This window comes from Phalangium opilio, unplaced genomic scaffold, assembly GCF_054372755.1.
Source record: "Phalangium opilio isolate 3A_F unplaced genomic scaffold, DU_Popi_V2 ptg000017l_1, whole genome shotgun sequence".
Classification (NCBI taxonomy): Eukaryota; Metazoa; Arthropoda; class Arachnida; order Opiliones; family Phalangiidae; genus Phalangium; species Phalangium opilio.
Genome location: NW_028324151.1, coordinates 5,464,785 through 5,484,424, shown reverse-complemented (window position 1 = coordinate 5,484,424; position 19,640 = coordinate 5,464,785). Strand labels below are relative to the sequence as shown.

General features: G+C 37.7%; 1 protein-coding gene and 2 long non-coding RNA genes across 6 annotated transcripts in view; 2 read left to right on the top strand and 1 right to left on the bottom strand.

Moving 5' to 3' along the window:
- LOC149702682 (uncharacterized) overlaps positions 1 to 19,640 on the bottom strand; it is a 103,510-nt gene that overhangs the window by 39,514 nt on the left and 44,356 nt on the right. The gene's annotated exons all lie outside the window — the stretch shown is intronic.
- The window catches only part of LOC149702681 (voltage-gated delayed rectifier potassium channel KCNH8-like), a 99,302-nt gene continuing 85,908 nt past the window's right edge, over positions 6,247 to 19,640 (top strand). For all 3 annotated transcript variants that reach the window (XM_089866530.1, XM_089866529.1, XM_089866528.1), the window contains exon 1: positions 6,247 to 7,016. The gene's annotated coding sequence lies outside the window, so the exon portion shown is untranslated. The remainder of the gene's footprint in view (positions 7,017 to 19,640) is intronic.
- On the top strand, positions 11,896 to 13,510 carry LOC149702683 (uncharacterized). Of its 2 annotated transcripts, none has more exons than XR_016381805.1 (4): positions 11,896 to 12,259; positions 12,324 to 12,548; positions 12,630 to 12,772; positions 12,853 to 13,510. It is a non-coding gene; the product is annotated as an uncharacterized LOC149702683 (long non-coding RNA). The 2 variants fall into 2 exon arrangements; XR_016381806.1 differs by having other exon boundaries at positions 12,324 to 12,629; positions 12,683 to 12,772.

The window sequence follows — 19,640 nt, the reverse complement described above, 5'->3', positions numbered from 1 at the left end:
ATCTTGAACTTAATTTTTAAAGTAGATCTTGTATGCTCTCATTTAAATACTTAGACAGTCTTAAACGACTAAAACGATATAGCAGAAACAATTTTAGATATCAGCAAACATCTTACCTGTATACAAATTGATAATTTAATGACAGATCTATAACTTCTATCAGGAATACATACAGCTACTTGGAATAATTGTGCCCCCCATATTAATTTCTATGTCTGTATTGTGGGCCGGGCTTGAGAACTTACTATCAGTTAGTCACACCTCTGATGGCGTCTTTCCTACTGTCGTTTCATTGGTTCGTATAGCAACGCGAGTTCCTAGGCTTGCGCAAGGTGCACGGCGCATAGACATAGATTATTAGCTCTACCCACGTATGAAATCCGCCTAGATACGTTGAGTGAAAATGGCTGAGCAATGATTCCAATTCGCTGTATGTATTCCTTTTATATGGCGCTACTGACAGCAATAGCTATAGCAGTTAGTTTAATCTAAACCTAGCAATACTCCCTCTCGAAACCTGTGTTTTTCAACATTAACGGTTAATGGCCCATCCCTACGCAATTTGGGCGCTGTTTTTTATCTTTCCCCGGTTCTTTCATAGATGCAGGGTCCTTTCCAAGCATTTTCTTAAGCCGAATTTGATTATAGGGCCGCCTATTGTTACACACTACACAATTCTCGCCATCAGCCTGCTAAGAATTTTGGGTCCCTTATTGATCTATTTGGTCAATACAATGGCTATGTCTATAACGGTACGGGATTTTTGGTTATTTTTGCTCTATTGGTTCTCGCCTTTCCCCGGGCCCGCGCTGAGCCCAAGAAGGTCCCGGGTTCTAAGATGAAGGCATGCGTGGGTCCGCAGGCAAAAGGCTTTGATGAATATAAATGTATTGGGTTACTTATTTACTCGGGTTGTTTAATATATGGGCTTATATTCGAGTCTCTTTGAGCATTATGTAATTTTCTAAGGGAGATTTAAGGGGATTGGTTTGATGTATTTTGACCGCGTTTTACGCCTGATGAAATAAAAATAATAAGATGACATTGTGAGTGGGTTTATTGATTGTATTTCATTTCATCTCGAGCAGTTAGTGAAAAATACTCTAATCATAACTCTAAAACGGTGGCTCGGACGGCAAAATGGAGATAGAACAATTTCGACTCAAAATCGACCAAAGAAAACGCCCTTAATTTGACAGAAACACTCTGTATTTTTAAGCCAATTTGCAAAACGGATAATCAGTCGCTTAATTAAGTTTCGCAGTCTTCTTCGAATATTTTCGAATAATTCTTATTGTTGAGAGCGTAGAGATGTGTAAGAGATACAACTTCTTCGTAGAGAAGTGTAATAGAACGCTGGGGTTTTTTTCTTCGTTTGTGAACAACTTCTGACATGCTTCATTTCAAAGTTTGGCCAAGAAGATTGTGAACCGGAAAGGACAGCGTAAATCCGGAGTTACTCCTTAAGACAGTACAACAAAGATATAGTCTAGCTCTATTTGCTATAATTCTCTCCTCTGCGTAGATGCTCTAGGGTTAAAGGGTGAAAAAAGTTTTGTGTGTCGAGCAAAATTTCCGGAATGCCATTTTGTTCTTGTTTTTTTTTTGCGCGCCTGAACGTCTACCCTGGGTTTCACCATAATTAGCTTTCGGGCTTACTTTTTTATCTTTGTGACAGTTTCGGGGTATTTTCCACGAAATAATTTCCTTAGAATCTGCAGTTTACCAGGCAAGATTCTGTGAAAATGTATCAAAAAACGTTTTGTGTGAAAATTAAAATAACTTCTTTTGCTTCTTATTTAAATCAAAATTCTCGGCGAAATTGCGTTTTAGTTATTTTCTGGCCACCATTTTAGAAGATGGCCGTATTTTTAACCCAAAAAATCAGGGAGAATAGAGGTAAGATGGAGTGGAAATGAAGATGAGCAACCACCTGTGACAACAACTACCTATACTTCGTAATGCTAGAGACTTACTGAGAGCTATTCGAGAACGACAAGCGAGAATTGACTACACTCGGTTCATTTTGCAGTCCATCTCCCTATTTAGTCTGCATTACTAAGCCTTTGACAGCGCCTCACCAGGCGTCGCTTTACCTCGAATCTATGACCTACTTCAATTACTTCATGACAAGCTCCAGTTTGTAACCAGTGACAAACTTATTATATGGAACATCTCTTATGAACTTATGCTACAACTTAGACAGGACTTCTACTAACTTTTGCAATTAATACAATTCTGATCCAATGCTCTATTTTTAAACACTGAGAAGAGTTTAAGTGGGCCAGACAAACCCACTCATCCTTAAAAGGTTCTACTAAACTACCTCGAAATCCATGGATGGTGTGATAGGGCGAATCATCCAGTTTACTTTCGATTCTAGAAAATTCCCAGAAAGATCTCTTAGAAGATTTATCCAGTGATGATACCGGGCCTATCCAATATAGTTGCTGCTTCTTTTTTTTACTATCCTGAATCCGCACCTCGGTTTTTTTTACGCGCTATGCTTGTTGGGTCGACCGTAAAATGCTCGCTTATCCCAAAGAGTGGGAACCCATGGGATCCTTATTGAGGGTCCCTGGAACTCTTTATTACCACTTTGAAAATATCTCTTTCGCTTTTTATGGAGTAAATAATATCTAGGTTCAAATCCGTAGAAGCTACCGAGTAACGTTATTGTGTATGATGAGGTTTCAAGCTTGCTTAGAAATTACTGTAAAGTGCCTTTATCATTGGTACCATTTCATCTATGGAAAAAAATCTTTCACGGAGATTATTTTTTAGAATCATGTCTCTTCAGACTTCTATTTCGGATTTTCGGTTGGAAGTAAAACTCAACAAGTTTATGATGTGTTCAGGGTTACATTACGAGCCCTAGCCATGGTTTAGTGATAAAATAATCCATGGGATTAGGCAGAGCATTTATGAAACAGTAGGAATTTTTTATCACATATGTTCAGAATCTCTTAGAGTATCTTTTCCAGGTTATGCTAGCTTACCCCTACTACCAAGAGAAAATAGAAGAGAGTATTATACTTCTGCCTCGGTGTCCTGCGCCTTGTTTGAAGGGTAAGATTTTTACTGCTCAAACGTCGCGACCCCCGTTCCCAGGATAACCTATTCACAACTTCTAGAGAGAGAAAATAGTTCCCTCAAAGTAGACTACGGGCTTAGAGGCGGTGAACCCACTCCTAGAATCCCTCCCATGAGCAGCACTACTTTCCAAAAACAGCATACGTAACCTCTAGCCTTCTGATTGGCTACTTGAAGTTTTACGGGGGAGGTAAAAACAGGACGACCTTCAAACGAAGTTGAAAGCGGGGCTGTAGTTAAACTTTGACCCAAGTATTATACTCTGTTCTATTTTCTCTTGCTACTACCAATTTAAATGAAAGTTTCTCGCAGCTTCAATTGAAACATTGTAACTTCGCTTGAGAGCTTTTGATTCTCAAATGTATTTTTCCCATCTCCTTTTAACGAAACCTTTTAAATTAAATCAAACGGAAAACAGAATTGAATTAGAATCCACTAGCGCACGATTAATTCTACACACACACACACACACACACCAGATCTAGATCTTAAATGCGACGAAACACACTTTAAATTCAAACGATGCCCACTACAAATCCTTGTGTATGTATGTGTAGTACCAAAGTTACGTTTAGAATTCTTTCGATATCTACCTTTGAAATTTATCGACTGGCTAATTTGGAATAGGGCTAATTAAGAAGTCCGAACTGGAAATCGTTCCTACGTTGAGGTCTCCAATTTACAGCTGAGAGACAAAACAGCTAGCGTACCCCTTGTTTTTGTGTCGTAACACCGGGCGCTCTCTTTTGTCGAAAATTGTTTTGCCGCGTTTTACTAAAGAAAGCTTTTCGATGTTGGGTCCGCGGGGGCTTTAAAAATATCGAGTCCTCGCTCACTCCTCATCGACAACAGTACAGTTCCCCCGCATGGCATTGCCTTGAGGGCGAGTTCTCAGCTCCCTTCCTGTTCTTCAAACCACCACCACCGCCACTATACCTTCAGCCACCTTCGCTATCTGCAAAAAGCCTCTTGAAAAGTAGAAATCCATAATTCTGTCGCTGGCTCGTTGCTTGTAGAGCTAGCTGTCCTGGTTTATGCCCAGCGCACCTAGTACCTACCAAGGCTTAAGGTCCGGATTCCCCCGCTTCTTTTAGAGTAGTTCGGGCTATTGGAACCTCTTGGTTCTCACCTTTATATAAGTATCTCCACCCTGGGCGTCGAATCAGAGCCAGAACTACGCTTCTCACCATTCATTCAATATTGGCTTGTTTTTCATTAGTACTTCCGGTCTGAAGGAAATGTTTCTAAATTTATCAATTAATGATTTAAATCGTTATCTATTAGTTTACAGTCATGTTTGGGTCAGAGCTAGTACCATTAAAGGATGAAATGTTGAACCAGATGGTTAACAGTTTTTAACTCTTAAAATTAAATTGATGGGAAGTGACAAAACTTCAGAAAGGTTATAATGGTGACATTTTGATGCAGTTCATCTTCCTATTTAGTCTTCATTACTAAGCCTTTGACGGCGCCTCACCAGGCGTCGCTTACCTCGAATCTATGACCTACTTCAATCAGTTTGTAGCCAGTGACAAACTTATGGAGCACATCTTATGAACTTATGTTGGAACCTATTAACCCCTTCATATTTGCCCCTCCCATTCAACGTGTCAGCGAATCAGGAGCTTTTAGATTGTCTTGTATTATTAATCATTACCTGATGTCAACATGATACCAAAACAAACTTAGCATTGGCGCTTCTTCTCTGATTTTATAAAAACTTCGATTAGAGCAGTTAAATAGTTTTGGCTTTAAAATGTTGGCATTGGGGGGTCACCCTCTCGACATCCCTTAAACCACCCACTCACCCTGCTTTTGGCTCGCTAGCAATCACTAGACTAGTGTGTGTGTGAAAGAGAGCGGGAGAGAAAGAGAGAGAGTCCGAAGACCCCTTTGGTTTCCATAGCAACTTAAAGGATTCTCAATTCTCTTCTCCTTCCTCGGGATAACGGTTCAGGTTTTGTCTGTGAAGTCTGTATATCAGCTTTCCCTCCCGCAGTTTAATGGTAGCTTTAATACCAAAATTATAGTAGAAAAACTACCAGGTTAGTTTAGCATCGCTCATGCATGAATTTATCAAAATGTGTAGTTACAATTCTCGTTTAAAAACAGCTGCGTTCATTCATGTACAACGCGAGTTTTAATTGAGATTGAAGCTTTACATTTTTAGTTCCGTTTTTCAAAATATTCCTGTGTATAAAATAATATTAAACTGTAGCCTTGGACTGTAATTTTTAGTTGAACGAGTTAGCAGAATGTACGTTCAGAGAGTGATAGCCTGCCTTGACATTTTGTGAACCAAATTCTAACTTAGAATGTTATAGTTTAGATTATTGTGGCGTTTGTTTTGATTCTACATCCTACAGCGGAATTATTTGAATTATACCAACCACATTGTTATTCGTAATGTCATAAGTTTATAAGATATGTGCCATAAGTATGACACTATCTATACTTCTTAATGCAAGAGACTTACAGCTCGATCTATAGTTCGAGAACGACAAGCGAGAATTGGAAGTCCTACACTCGGTGGTTAATTTTGCAGGACTTCCATAGGTCCTATTTAGTGTGCATTACTAAGCCTTTGACAGCGCCTCACCAGGCGTCGCTTTACCTCGAATCTATGCCCTACTTCAATCGCTTCATGACAAGCCCCAGTTTGTAACCATTGAGAAACTTATGGAACATATCTTATGAACTTATGGTAATTTGGATAGGAAAAATCACACCACCATCCTGAGTAACTTTTAGGGTTAGCCTATATTTTTTCATAATTGTTCAGCGCAGCTCTTATGTTTGTACTAAATTACTTAATAGATCGTCTGTAGAAAATTAATATTCAACAGGTGTTAAAGACGAAGTTGACCCCTATTTGAACCTCTTAATTACGTAAATGAGTTAACTCTGAAGACTGTAGCGCCTAAGCGGAATTATAGAAAAACGTTTAGTTTTAGTAACATCTGGGTTGCGGTACAGGTTGATGGAACTGCTTTTTTCTTTTTGAAAAGGTAAACCCGTTATAAACCGTAATACCCTTATATTATGATGATGAATATTAAATTTTGTACTGTACACTTAAAGTGTAATCTTCACGAGTGATGGCAGTGTGGGTGGATTTCTGTATGTTCTTTTTAGCCTTTTTCCCCCGTCAGTTTCAAGTTCTAACAACTCGACGTTTGGAGCAAGGGAAAGCGGGTGTAGTTACGGTTAGGCTAAATCCAAAGCGCCAAGCGATGTGTGTCTGCTGCTATAACATCCATTCCATTTGGGGAGAGGGGGGAGCTTGTGCACTGAAACCCAGTGAAGCGAAGCCCTCTGCCGCCACCCGCGTTTAGTTCGTAACGGAGGTTGCGGAGCTAGGAAAGCTCCTTTAGTTGTGATCATAGTCGTGTGTCGGAAAGGCGTTGCTTCCAGCCCAGCCGTTCTCCGAAACGTCTCGGGTTGCTCTCGGACTTCTCTGTCTCTTACAGTCCCCCATAGAGTTACTATTCCTTTTTCCTTGGTTCCCGCCAACGTTTCAAGAGAGAATATTGGTCGGTAAGACCAACCGCTCCAAGTTGTGAACGCTTTTTTTGCCGTGCTGTGATGCTCAGCGCGTCGTCGACAAAACCTGGCTAGTAGCTTAGATTCATTTCCAATTCCGCCGTGCGGTTTTTGCTCGTTTCTTCACCTTTTCTCGACACTTGGACGCGGGACGGTCGGTACAAATCCAATTTCCCGCCTAAAGGAGGAAGAAAAACGCGGGAAAAAGCTTGTTGATAAACCTATTTTAGTTATATCTCTCTTTCAGAACGGTGTAAACCTTGTTAAACAATTTTCTGAACCGTATTTTTACAATCCGTTCAAGGGTTTTAATCTTCTAAAACCTCAAATGAAGATTTTAAAAGAATTTATGTAATAGAAACCATAATACAAACAGAAAGGTAAGGAAACGTATTTAAATCAGTTGTATATATTTGTGTTTTAGCGCATATATAACACGAGTTTTGAGGTTAATGCCCTTTTGCGTGCTGACCGTGATGCGGATAAAGTATGTTACGGTTATTATTGAAGTTTTTTTTTAATATTGACATGCGCGCGTCGATTTTTACTTCAGAATTAACTGACGTAGATTAAAGGACTTTTATGGTTTTAAGCGCCATATTTACCTTGGTTAAAACTATTTATTTAATTTGTTTACGTTCGAGAAAACACGTACGTGTCATTTTGCGATAGAATCACCTATTTTAAAGTATAAGAAGAGTTCTAAATTTGCTAAAACAATACCCCTGTCAGATATTTTATATATTATTGTGGAAACAATACTTTTAACACATTTTATGGTAAAAAAGCCAGAGTTTTCGATAAATCATTTTGTTTTTTTCAAAATTTTTGACCACTAAATTGCTGTCATTAAGAAATTAAATGCTTTTTAATCGTTAAATTATGTTCGGATTTATTAATTTTGGCATTGGCAAACTTAATAATTTAGTTTTTTTGGTAAAAGTATGGATAGGACCAATCAGAACGTTTAGACGAGCTGAAACAAATTATTAAAAATATGTATTTTAAAATTATTAAAAATATGTATTTTACATAAGAATTAATGCAATTTAGTTTATATAATAAAGATGCTTTCAATTTATGCTAAAACATCTAATTTAAAACTTATTCAAGTAGAGTTGCCAGGTACACTATACGTTTTACTGTGTACAAATATGACAACGTGTAAATGTGTAATGTTTAGAAGGCATAGCCTTGAAAATATATGAGCAGATAAATGTGCGCCTGTTTTTCTTATCAAGTTTTATCAACTAAATATATTCCGTCCCGCCTTTTCTAAAATATTATTAAATTGTGTGGATGTTTTTACCCCTAAATATGACTGGCTACCTTTCCCAAATAATTGCTAATTAACCTTACTTAATGAAACCTTTTACACGATATTATCATTATTTTAATTTATTTCTACCCTAAAAATAGGCCCGTTTTATCAACTGAATAAATTCCATCCCACCCTTTCTAAAATTTTACTAAATTGAGTGTATAATATTACCCCTAAATATGACTGGCTACCTTTCCCAAATAATTGCTAATTAACCTTACTTAATGAAACCTTTTACAGTCACAATATTATCATTATTTTAATTTCTTTCTACCCTAAAAATAGCCGCGCTTAACCACACCACATGTTAAAAAAAAAAACATTACTGAGATAAACCCCTCGTTTCTGGCGTTCATTTTCGAGGGGGTAGACACTTGAGAACTCAGGTGTACAATATGACTAGGACTCAATGCACTGCCAAAGCTAAACTCTGAGTTCCGAAGGATTTGAACTCAATGCACTGTCAAAGCTGAACTCTTTTGAACTCAGGTGTACACAGAGATCTAGAGCGTCTACCCCCTCGTTCATTTTATGCAAATTTCCAGACGAACTACGTATAATTAATCATCGCCCACTATATTTTTTTTATTTCATTCATACCTCATACCGTACTTCTATAGTTAAAATGTTAAGCCTATTGAATTTTTGAACCTCAGTCACGCGATTTTATTCCGCTTATGTATGCACTGAAAGGGTTAAGTTCTATCGCGTGTCGGTTTGAATAAGGTTTCAATCTCTTAACATGTAATAATGCTCGTATAGGAAATATGTCATTATTAATCAATTCAATTCTATTCTATTCAGGAATCGCTCTTGTGTTAACTATCGCTATCTCTATATAGCGATTGAAGGCTATTTATTGATCTTTATGTCGAAGTTACATAGGCTCTAATTTCTTGACACGTGTTCAAGTTAATAAGATATGTTCCTTCTATAAGTTTGTCACTGGTTACAAACTGGAGCTTGTCATGAAGTGATTGAAGTAGGTCATAGATTCGAGGTAAAGCGACGCCTGGTGAGGCGCTGTCAAAGGGTTAGTACAAACTAAATAGGACCTAGATGGAAGTCTTGCAAAATTAACCACAGAGTGTAGGACTTCAATTCTCGCTTGTCGTTCTCGAACTAGCTCGAGTTGTAGCCTAAGTCTCTCGCGTTACGAAGTCATACTTAAGGAACATACATATCTTATAAACTTATGCTTTTATTTCTTAAATAGTTGTATTAAATAAAATTGTATATTTTCTGGTTATATAAGCGATAAGAATCATCGTCCATCTCAAAGTTGCGCACGGTAATTAGTTCCTTCCGAGTAATTATTTTAAGAGCCGGTATCGTATGGTGCGATTTATACGGCTTATCTTGCATTATCTTAAATAAAAGAGGGTTATTATCTAGGCACTGAATTGTTAGGCGCAAAGGCACGGTGTAGGTAAAAGCCTCGATTTATATCTTTCTATTTATTGGCTTATATAAGTTGACTAACTATAAATAACAATATGTTTTAAATGCTTCCAAAACAATAAATGTCTGTATCAATCGAAATTTTCATCGACTTTAAAGGTACCAAGGTATAGCTTTATCTCCAGTCCAAACGTAGGTCCGGAGTTAATCCCCGCCGCCTCTAAATTGCAATCAGCATCTCATTGGTTCTTGAAAACTCACGTCAGCGCGACGCGAATGACGAAAATTACGTATTTTCCGACTGAGGAGAGGCGAAATAGCTCGGCCTCCTTTTATGTCCCCCCTTGTATTTTGAAAGGGGGCTAAGACTATGGCGAGCAAATACTTAGGCACCTTATACCTTCTCCCTAATAAAATAGATATCACTTCTTGGTTACATGGAAATGGTCTATTTTGAAATGGTACATGTACAGGGCGATGCCTTTTTTACATGTCAATGACTGATTGTTTTTTCTCTCGCCTTAAGTAAGCGTGTCCTGATGAATGTTTACAATAGTAAACGTACTCGAGTAAGATGTATTTTTTGCTAATACGTCCCTGATGACGGCTTTTTCGCTCTTTACTTAATGGACAACAGCCAATGTCAACAATTTTCTAATTTACCCCTTTCGGTTGGTTCCAAGCGTCTACATTACATGGTACCGGCGGGATTGCCTTAGCAACTTGTGACAGCCCACAAGTAAGGGTTTAAAGAATCTAGAGAATGTCAGGGTACTTGTAAAACTTCAGGGACAATTTTGGGAATTTTAAAAAATGGTATTAGATCTTTGGGAATCAATGAAGAAACTGAACTGTGGAAGATTAAGGTTTTTTAAATCCTTCCAGAATTTTTAAAGATGTTAATAATTTCGTTGACTTAAATTGAATGTTAAACTGGATAAAAAATCATTACCATATAGTACCTTCCACATATTATTTTTAGCATTAAATAGCTCAATTGGGTAATCGATTAAAACCAGAACAAAACCAGAGACAGAGTGATTCACCTACTAGGTTTTTTTTTTAGTCGACTTCGCCCTTGACAGGTATATAGCAATTGCTTGCTTGCTCTTTGTTTCAGTATATGATAACTTTAAGTGCTGTTAGTTTAGTCACGTGCTGATCCTAAACGTGCCAACTGTTCTCAAGGCTGCATGGGTGGTATCAATTCAAGCTTGTGTGGTTTTTTGCAATCGGTACTGTATGTGCAATTCAGTTCACCTTAGATGTTAAGGCAGCTGCAACTTTGGGTAAACCCGATTTAAACCATTATTTTAAATTAAATCTTCAATTTATTGCAAGAAATACTTGAAACCCTCTCATTACTATTTTAAAAATTTAATATATCTACCGACCTTTGTAAAGGATGAGTGATCTTAGCTTTTATATATTCAACCCATACTTATACAAAGTATTATCGGGCTATGATCATGTATAAATCCCAAACTAAAATACCAAAAATGTTTTCCCCCATAAAGTAATTGAAACTCTGATGAATTTTTAGTTGTCACTCAAGAACATTTGCGATTCTGGCAACGTGGGCACCAAATCAATTAGTGCTTTTCCGGGTTGAATGGGGTCTACTCTTTAGCGATATAGGTCGGGTCTTATGACGTTTGGCAGTGCAACATCTTGCAGTTTTGACCCGTTTGCTTTCAATGCGTGGGCGCTCAATTTTTAGGCCAATTGGAAAGAGATCAAGGTAGATCAGGAAATAAGGAAATAAGGAGTGAAAGGAGGACATCAGCAGCAGGAAGAGATGGTTTTTGGTGTTGAGGTGGATGATGGTGCGGATTCTTCATTTAGTTCTTAAGGAATCGATTGGTTTTTCTTGTTCCTTCCCAGCAGTCTCGGGGTATTTCCCTTTTTATACAATCCCCCTTTTCCCTTTTTGCTCGAAGCTCTTCTTTCTTTCTTTCCTTACCTAAGTCACGTGATTGATGGCGACCAACTGGATCATCGATCTTAGTTAGGTATTGGGGAATGATCTGGACAGACGTTAGTGAGCGTACATCAAGAGGGGCAGCTGTGATCCGCGCTGTACGTCAGTGCCACGGATACTATACCGTTAATGTCTCATAGAAAACCATTAGGTTTTAAGACTGTGGATATGGGAATGGTTGATTCTTCCGTATTGTTAAATTATTCTAGAATAACTCTGAGCTTGGTTTAGTTTTGTTGATTAACTGCCAAGGCCTAGGGGAAAGAAAGAGTATAGTTATGTGTGTAGGTTTTCCCTGTTGTTTTTGTATCTTGCTCGAACAGGTGTTTACGGCTGGATGGTTAAAAATGTTTTCTTGTGTACCTTAAAGTAGGGATGACTTACTCAGTTTTGTTAAGTGATATCTATTTTTAGTTCAAAGTGTGTTAGTGGGTCGGAAATCAATTGGCCTTATTCCTATTCAGGGTCTGGATGCTACTCCCATTGAGACTGGGTAATTTCCGTTAGATGGCGCCGTGTTCGAGCCACCTGGCGTTGAATCTTCGAACGTAAGTTACCCACACTGTAAAAAAAAATTGGATTTTGATGTGGTGTATTTGTACCCTTAAAGGTATTTTCTTAAAAAAACACCTTAAGGTGTTTATTCTAACCCTATAGGGTGTCAAAACAAGCCTCAGGGTTCTCTGTTGGTGTGTTTTTGTACCATTTGTAAATATTTTATGTTGTGGAGGGTGTTTATTTATACCTCAAAAGGAATTTTTTACTTGAAAGTCACGTGCGCACGCGCCATCGTGAAATAAATTCGCGCGCGTCGCGTGCCATATTTTTTTAACCCTAAAAATTTCAAACTAGGCTTAGCGACACTCATTTAAGCGACTACGTCCATTTGAAAATTAGTTACGCTCACAAGTCCAACCAAGGTAATAATTATGTGTAATACATTAATATAAACTGTGTGAATTTTAAAAATGTTTCCAATTTCAGACTTGTTTGAATCAGGAGCCATAAAAACTAAAGTTCTGACTAACGGATCTCATCCTTTAAAGTAAGGCAAGCCTTTGGCCAGTTAATTTTAATTTATTCTCTATTTTCAGCCATCAGAAGGCAACTTTTCCGTTTACACTTAGCATTACAAAAAATCATTACTGATGGATTAGTTCATGAATCACAACTTAAGTGATGTGAAATTTTGAAACAGCTAAAACCCAGGTTGGTATGAATTTAGGTATTTTCCACGTAAGATGTGAATGAAAAGAATTGGTCAAAAATTTATTTCCCTGACATGTCCAGGTTTGTATGAACCTGATATGTAAAATTTCATGGAATGCTTACAAAAAATACAGTAAATAGCAGTCATAACATCATGCCTTTAAAATGGAATCTTGTTGTGTAATGTTCTAGAGTGTTGTAACAGGAAAGGATTAAATTTAAATGTGAGTTTGAAAATGTCTAAAAACGGCGGTTTGATATTTTAAGATAATTTTAAATCAGTTCTATAATATTTTCATTGCAGGGTTATATTAATCGTGATGACTTCGACTGAATAATCTTTATTAAGTCAAAAAAGGTCGACCAACTATTCAAGCGGTTTATAATATCTGTTTCTGTGGTGGAAATTTTAGTACAAATGTAACAAAGTCATCTTTCTTTAATCAAATATTTTTTTTCTAAAATATTGTTAAAAATCTTTGTTTTTGATTTGACTAGAGAAGATTAATTATGGTATAAATTAATTAAATTTTTATATAGGGGTGAGATATCATTAGTTTTTTAATATCTGGTTTCTTAAGAAATAGTTTCTGGTAAGTGTTTAGTTTTTCATAGTACTAAATATTTAGATTATCAGGTTTAAGCTTAATGTTCTAATAATTATATTGTAGTGTGAAATTAATTTATAGGCTTTAAAGTAGCTATTTGTTCAATAAAAATTTAATTTTTATTAATGAAGTATAAATAATTTAAAAATAAATCAAAGTGTTAAAGTATTTTAGTCCGAATCTTAATTGACCCCGATAAAGTTAACTATACACTGAAGTTCTTTTAAAGAATTATCACAATAGATACCTCATGGCTATAAAACTATTTCGTCGAAAATAATCACATTTCCTTGCTCAAACTTTTAAACCCCTTTAATTGTAATAAAATGCACCTTAAAATGGAGAAAAATAATATTTTCGGACCCCCGAGTCAAATTTTTAAGGTACGGGAAAATACCTTTAATGGTCTGAAAACGCACCTATAAATGGAGAAAGGGCGCTTTTTGCACCCCTAATTCGAATTTTTGATATCCAAGAAAATACCTTTAATGGTCTGAAAACGCACCCCTAAATGGAGAAAGGGTGCTTTTTCGCACCCCTGAGCCAAATTTTTGATATCCAAGAAAATACCTTTAATGGTCTGAAAACGCACCCCTAAATGGAGAAAGGGCGCTTTTTCGCACCCCTAATTCAAATTGTTGTTGTCCGGAAAAGCACCATATATGGAGTCTATTTATACCCCAATCACTCAAGAAGGGTACATATTTATTCCCTTCTGTTGCTTCAAAGACAAATACTATGTTACTAATATGTACCTATTAAGGCGCGAAAAATTACCCAATGGTATAAAAAAACGCCCCTTATCTAGGGGTTCACATTAATACCCTATATGAAGGGTGCGAATTCATACCTTATATGGTACGTCTGGGGTGGGGGTCGAAAATACCTTTATAGGAGCGTTTCCGCCACATTTTTTTTTACAGTGCAGTCTCAATACATAGTTTACAGACTAGGAGGATTCATACCATTTACACAAGGAGGCCTGACTTTAGACTCACCTAGTGACTCTAGTGAGTCAGGTCTCTTTGTGTAACACATGAAGCCTAGCCTCCCTCTAGACCAAATGACGTAGTTAGTAACCAATACACGAGGGCGAGGCCGCCATTGGGGTATGTCCAGAAGTTGAGAAGCACAGATAGAGGCAGCGCTAGTTATCTAGACTCCCGAGTGTAGTGACCTCGGGTGAACTCCGTCTGGCGTTGCTTCTTGGCGCCAGGGAGAATACCCCAATGGCGGCCTCACCCCTGAGTGTTGGTTTCTCTGTATATAATTTCCAAATGGAAGTAGTTTCCAAACCCTCTGCCAGTGGCGCTGATTGGGAATAAAGCCAGTTAAAAATATTTTATATTTATATTTTTCTTGACATTTATAAAGTAGGTTTTTCTCATTTTCGAAGTCCGTAAAGTTAGTTTCAAAACTTGCATTTTCTAATAAAAGTAACAGCATCACCAAACGCCCACCTGCTGCTGAAACTTTTCATCTCGCTTGCTTAACTCCCTATTTATACCCATATCTAAGCTAGGTTTCAATCATCATTTTCTACGGTGACACGTAGCATTAAAAAAAATCTGAAATAATAACTTTTATCTCTTTAACGCCGCCATTGTTCTCCTTTAACTTAATTATTCTCTCGTTAACGTCATTGTTGACCGATAGCCTGTCACTACTTCGTTTAGCGAGTTTTCTAAGGCTTTGTTTAGGATCGTTTTAAGTATATAAACGGTACTGTACCAAACAACAATGCCAGCCAACCAGGGTTGTTGATTTCCTATTTACCAAAGTTTTATATCTTTATCCATCACAATGGCGTCAAAATAATTTAAATAATCTTAATTAGGAACACTTTTTTAGTCATTTATTTTGACAATGATTTAACGGTTTGAGTAAGCTTTTAGTACAACAGTTCTGAGTTTAACATGGATATGTATAAATACAATGTATTATGGATTCCAAACTCTTCATTTCCACAACTCATTTCGCTTAGGCGCCCGTTCAGCAGAGAAAAAAATATGACTTCCAACCCCCCAACCTTGTGAGGGAGAGGGGAAATTCGTATTTTCTCTCTTTGCGCATGGGCCAAATTTCAAACTCACCATTCAGAATGATTCTCCCGGAGAGTTATAGTTTCTTTCCCCCACGATACCTAGAGCTACTTCCCACCCATTTTACAGCCACCTCACATCCGTGTATTTGGTGGCTAGCTTTTCGTCCTAGTTGGGAATCCATTATACGTTGTATTTATACATACATATCCATGGTTTTAAATCATCACTATGGCTCACTGAATACGAACTCGTGATAAAACGAGCCTTTAAGTTTAACAGAAACTTGGCGCGCTTCATCCAGACACAAGAAGAAATACATTGCGTTACATATATCAATGTTTACAGTTTAGTAAACACTACTACGCAAATATTCCTGAACTCCATTTGAATTTACATACGTTGGCAAACTATTAAAACTGAGGAGATGGTTTCATCCGTATTATTCATCCGATGCAGCTATTTACGGTTTGTCGCTTCGTGATCTCTTGCTCCGCAATCATTGGGGCAATGCGAAAGCAAATGGTTTCTTTTTTTCGTTGCTTAACTCGCTAAGCCTTTTTGTAGACGTCACCAACCAACCACGCTTGAAGACATTTCCCTTGGTGTTTAACATTGCGCTGGCAATGAGCTTGAGGATCTTTTTTTTTACTCCAATGCAAGTTCCCTAAAGATTTGTTTTACCCTTGTACAGTCTGGCGCCCTGTATTTGGTGGACGTTTTTTAGGTCGTAGTTTTTTTTTATCTTTCAGGTTTTCTTTAGCTTTTCCGACTTCCGTTGTAAGCCTTTAAGCCAAGCAACTAAGTTTGGAATCGACTTCCTAACGCGATTATGGAAGACGCGAGTTTCAACTCCCGCATACTAAATAGATCTATGCATATTGGTAGAAGGGGATAATAGAAGAAGCGTGACACTCTGTATCCTCTCTTAATACTTCAGTTATGTAATGTGATTCTTCCCTGGCGAGGGGTCTTTTTTTTGATCTGCTGCTCATCAAACTTCAGATGGGTATGTGTCATCGCACCGTGCTAGGGTGAATTCTATAACTGTTTGGTATTTACTAAATCCTCAGCTATTAACCAGGCACAAACCTTGATTGTCTTGACGTGGATGTGACTAAAACACATAATCGCGTGCGTCTTTGCAAATAGTTAAGCAGTGCTAATAGAGTAATGATGAGGGAAATATTTATCGCGTATGTGATTCGGTTTAGTAACGTTGCCATAATAAGACGATGTTGGGAAGAATCATGTTTCAATTACCCCGCTTTGTGGCTGGCACACTTCTCTCGACGAGAAGTATTATATGCTTCTGATATTGGTTAGACATTGCTTGGATACTAGCGGATCGCTTTCTAGACAATGATCAAATAGTTTCCCAAGTTCTTGTAAGAGAGTTAAATTCGGATGTATGGAATTGAATGTCAAGTACACGTTTATCGTCACCTAGTATTTCAAGGTGCAATATATTTTTATTGATATCTAATATGAAACAACACCTGGGAAAAAAATGATCATACGTTATACTTTAGGCATATTTTTTGTGCGAAATTGGTAAGCAAGGTTTGGTGTTGAGTGGGTGAAAACAACACCAATACATCACAGAAAAACTTTATTCATTTTTTTCTTTGCCCTTCGGAGACATTACTGATCACCAAGTGTTGACAAATGCGCCCTTAATTTCACGTGCTGCAAAATGAGCGATAATTTTACGTGCAAAGGCATCCACTAGTTGCGCGTTTTCGGGTCAGCAATTTCGAAGGTGACGGCAACTTGAAGTCCAAAAACCATAAAGATAGGATTTAGGGAAGCAATGTACTAAATGTTAGCAGGGATAGATTTAATTTTAGAAGTAGGAATGGAGAGCAGAGTAGTCTGGGCGCTTCATAGTCCCGGACTATAGGGACGGAGGGGTATGAAAGAAGAGGCGGGTCATAGCGACAGAGGTAAAAATAAATTACTCATTTTTTCGCCGTCCTCGTCAGCCACGTCATCGAAACGTAGTTTAAGTGAGCCAATGAGATAATTTAAACTTTTCGTTACGTGTTGGAGGGAGGGGCTCTATACTGGGTGGTCTATGAGTCGGACTGAAGTAAATACGAACCGTTCTCCATTCCTCCTTCTAAAATTAAATCTATCCCTAATGTGGGTGAAATTGGTTGAAATGTAACTGTGGCCCGGACGCGGCACCCCTTAATTCATACCAGACTTATCATAAACACCCTGTATTTAAATTACGTAAGCCTTTAAATATCTGCAAAGGTATATAAAAATCCATATTTTCATAGCCCCAGCTCCCTTTATCCATTTAGGCTAAGCATATTGCCGTATATACCGTAATTTAACGTAATTTCATTCTAGGAAATAAAATGCCTTCCTTGAAAAGAATAATAATATCTTTATTTAAAAAGGCCTTGAGGCTGGAAAGTTACGTTCGTACGTACGTTTCCTAAGCGGTTAGATGTTGCTCTCTGGCCGTTTCTTGGCGCTTTTCCCCCCGATCCTGACGTGATTTATATCATTCCTTTTCCAGCTTCTTACCATCCTTCCATCCTCTTCCCATCATTTTATCTTTCTTCTCCGTTTTCTAATTCCTAAACTGGAAAAACCCGCGCACCCTCCATAATAAATTTCATCCCGGAATCTCTTCCAAGACTCTTAGATAGCGTCGAAGAACTATGCCTTACACAAAGAGCTTAAGTTTAACCCCAATTTTCCTTGAGTGTCTGGAATATGGATGTTTACGTGTCTAAAGGGAATCTAGTTAAAGTAAGGGATTATGCACAAATTTAGGCTTAACGTGTGTTGGACGACATCTTGTTAAGAGATAGTAATCAATGCTAGATGCTATAGTCAAGATTGAGATGCGATCACCAACGCTCAGCTGCTTTACATAAGAAGCTGTTCAAAGCTGCTTTCGCTGGGACGTTATACGGATACCATCTTGGAAAATGGCTGCTTGAAATGTGAAATAACGTTCGTTCTTTTCAATAGCAGATATTAATTTAATTGATTGACTGGGAGGTCTATGGTAACCTGGCTCCTCCATTGAACGTAAGCCTAATCTAGCATAATCCGAAACCTAACCCAATACATCGCCTAAATCTAATGAAACTTAACCTAAACCCAACTCTAACTAAACTTAACCTAAACCCAACTCTAACTAAACCCAACTCTAACTAAACTTAACCTAAACCCAACTCTAACTAAACTTAACCTAAACCCAACTCAAACTAAACTTAACCTAAACCCAACTCTAACTAAACCTAACCTTAATTGAACTATCACACCATATGGTTCCCATCTTATCATTGATGAATTATAACCTATAGCAGAAGATAGTTTCAGAATTCGCTACGCCATCTTTTTTAAATGGCTACCGGAAAGGAACTACATTTTAAGGTCAATGCTGGTCTCCTTTGCTAGTCAATACCCAAACCTATAAAGTAAATATTACTGCCCTACCTTAAAAGCAAGAAACCTTAGATATTATGTATTTAAGCCTCTGCTAAATGTGTAAGTTATTTCAACTTCAAGACAAGGTGAAATAAGGCCTTTTCAGACGATACAAAGTTTGACTCAACAGGATGCGTCAAAAAGTTAAGTCAGCAAAAACTGGTACGTCAGTGATCAATTTTTAATTGGTCATTCAACTTGTCTATGCAACTTCCGTTCACACGTCGTCCGAACTAGTTTACTCAACTAAAGTTGACTCATTTAAGTGAGTCAAAACGTTTTATAGTCTGAAAAGGCCTTTAGTGTAAAAGTAAGGGAAAAAAGCGACGCTACACGCGGGCGTGACGTTCCCCTTATCTTACCCAAACTCTAATTAAAAATCCCGTATTCTGCCAGAGACAGGTTGCGATAATTTTTCATAATACATAATTAAAACGAAATAGAAGAGAGAAAGAGAAGAGACCGTATAGGTAAGGGCAGGGAGTATAGCTTTTTGGAGTCCAAATCACGGACAAGACCAGAAGGGGGAAAGATATATCACCGAAGCGTGTATAGCCGCAGCCAAAAACGCGTTTATCGTTGGGATTGTCTTTATCTCTCTCAACCCCCCTTTACTTGGCACGCGAGACAAAAGACAAACCATCCGTGAAATTATTTTCCCAGGCGTTGGAACTTTGAGGGACCGCCCGGGCCTTGCAGAGATAAACCTATACTGTATAGTGTAGAATGCGACAATCTGAAAGTGACCTTTCCCGACGCTTTTTGTCCGTAAGCGATGGAAGAAATGGGATTAACTAAAGTGAGGTACAGATTTGCTACAACGATTAGTATTACTAGCTAATAAGACTATAATATAGAAGACGATTGGCGGTGAAGTAATAAAAAAAAAGATATTCGGTAGGACATTGCGAGAAACACGTAATAACGTAGGTTTATGATTGTAAGTCTTTAACGTAATGGGATTGTACTATGTGGTATGATGGGGT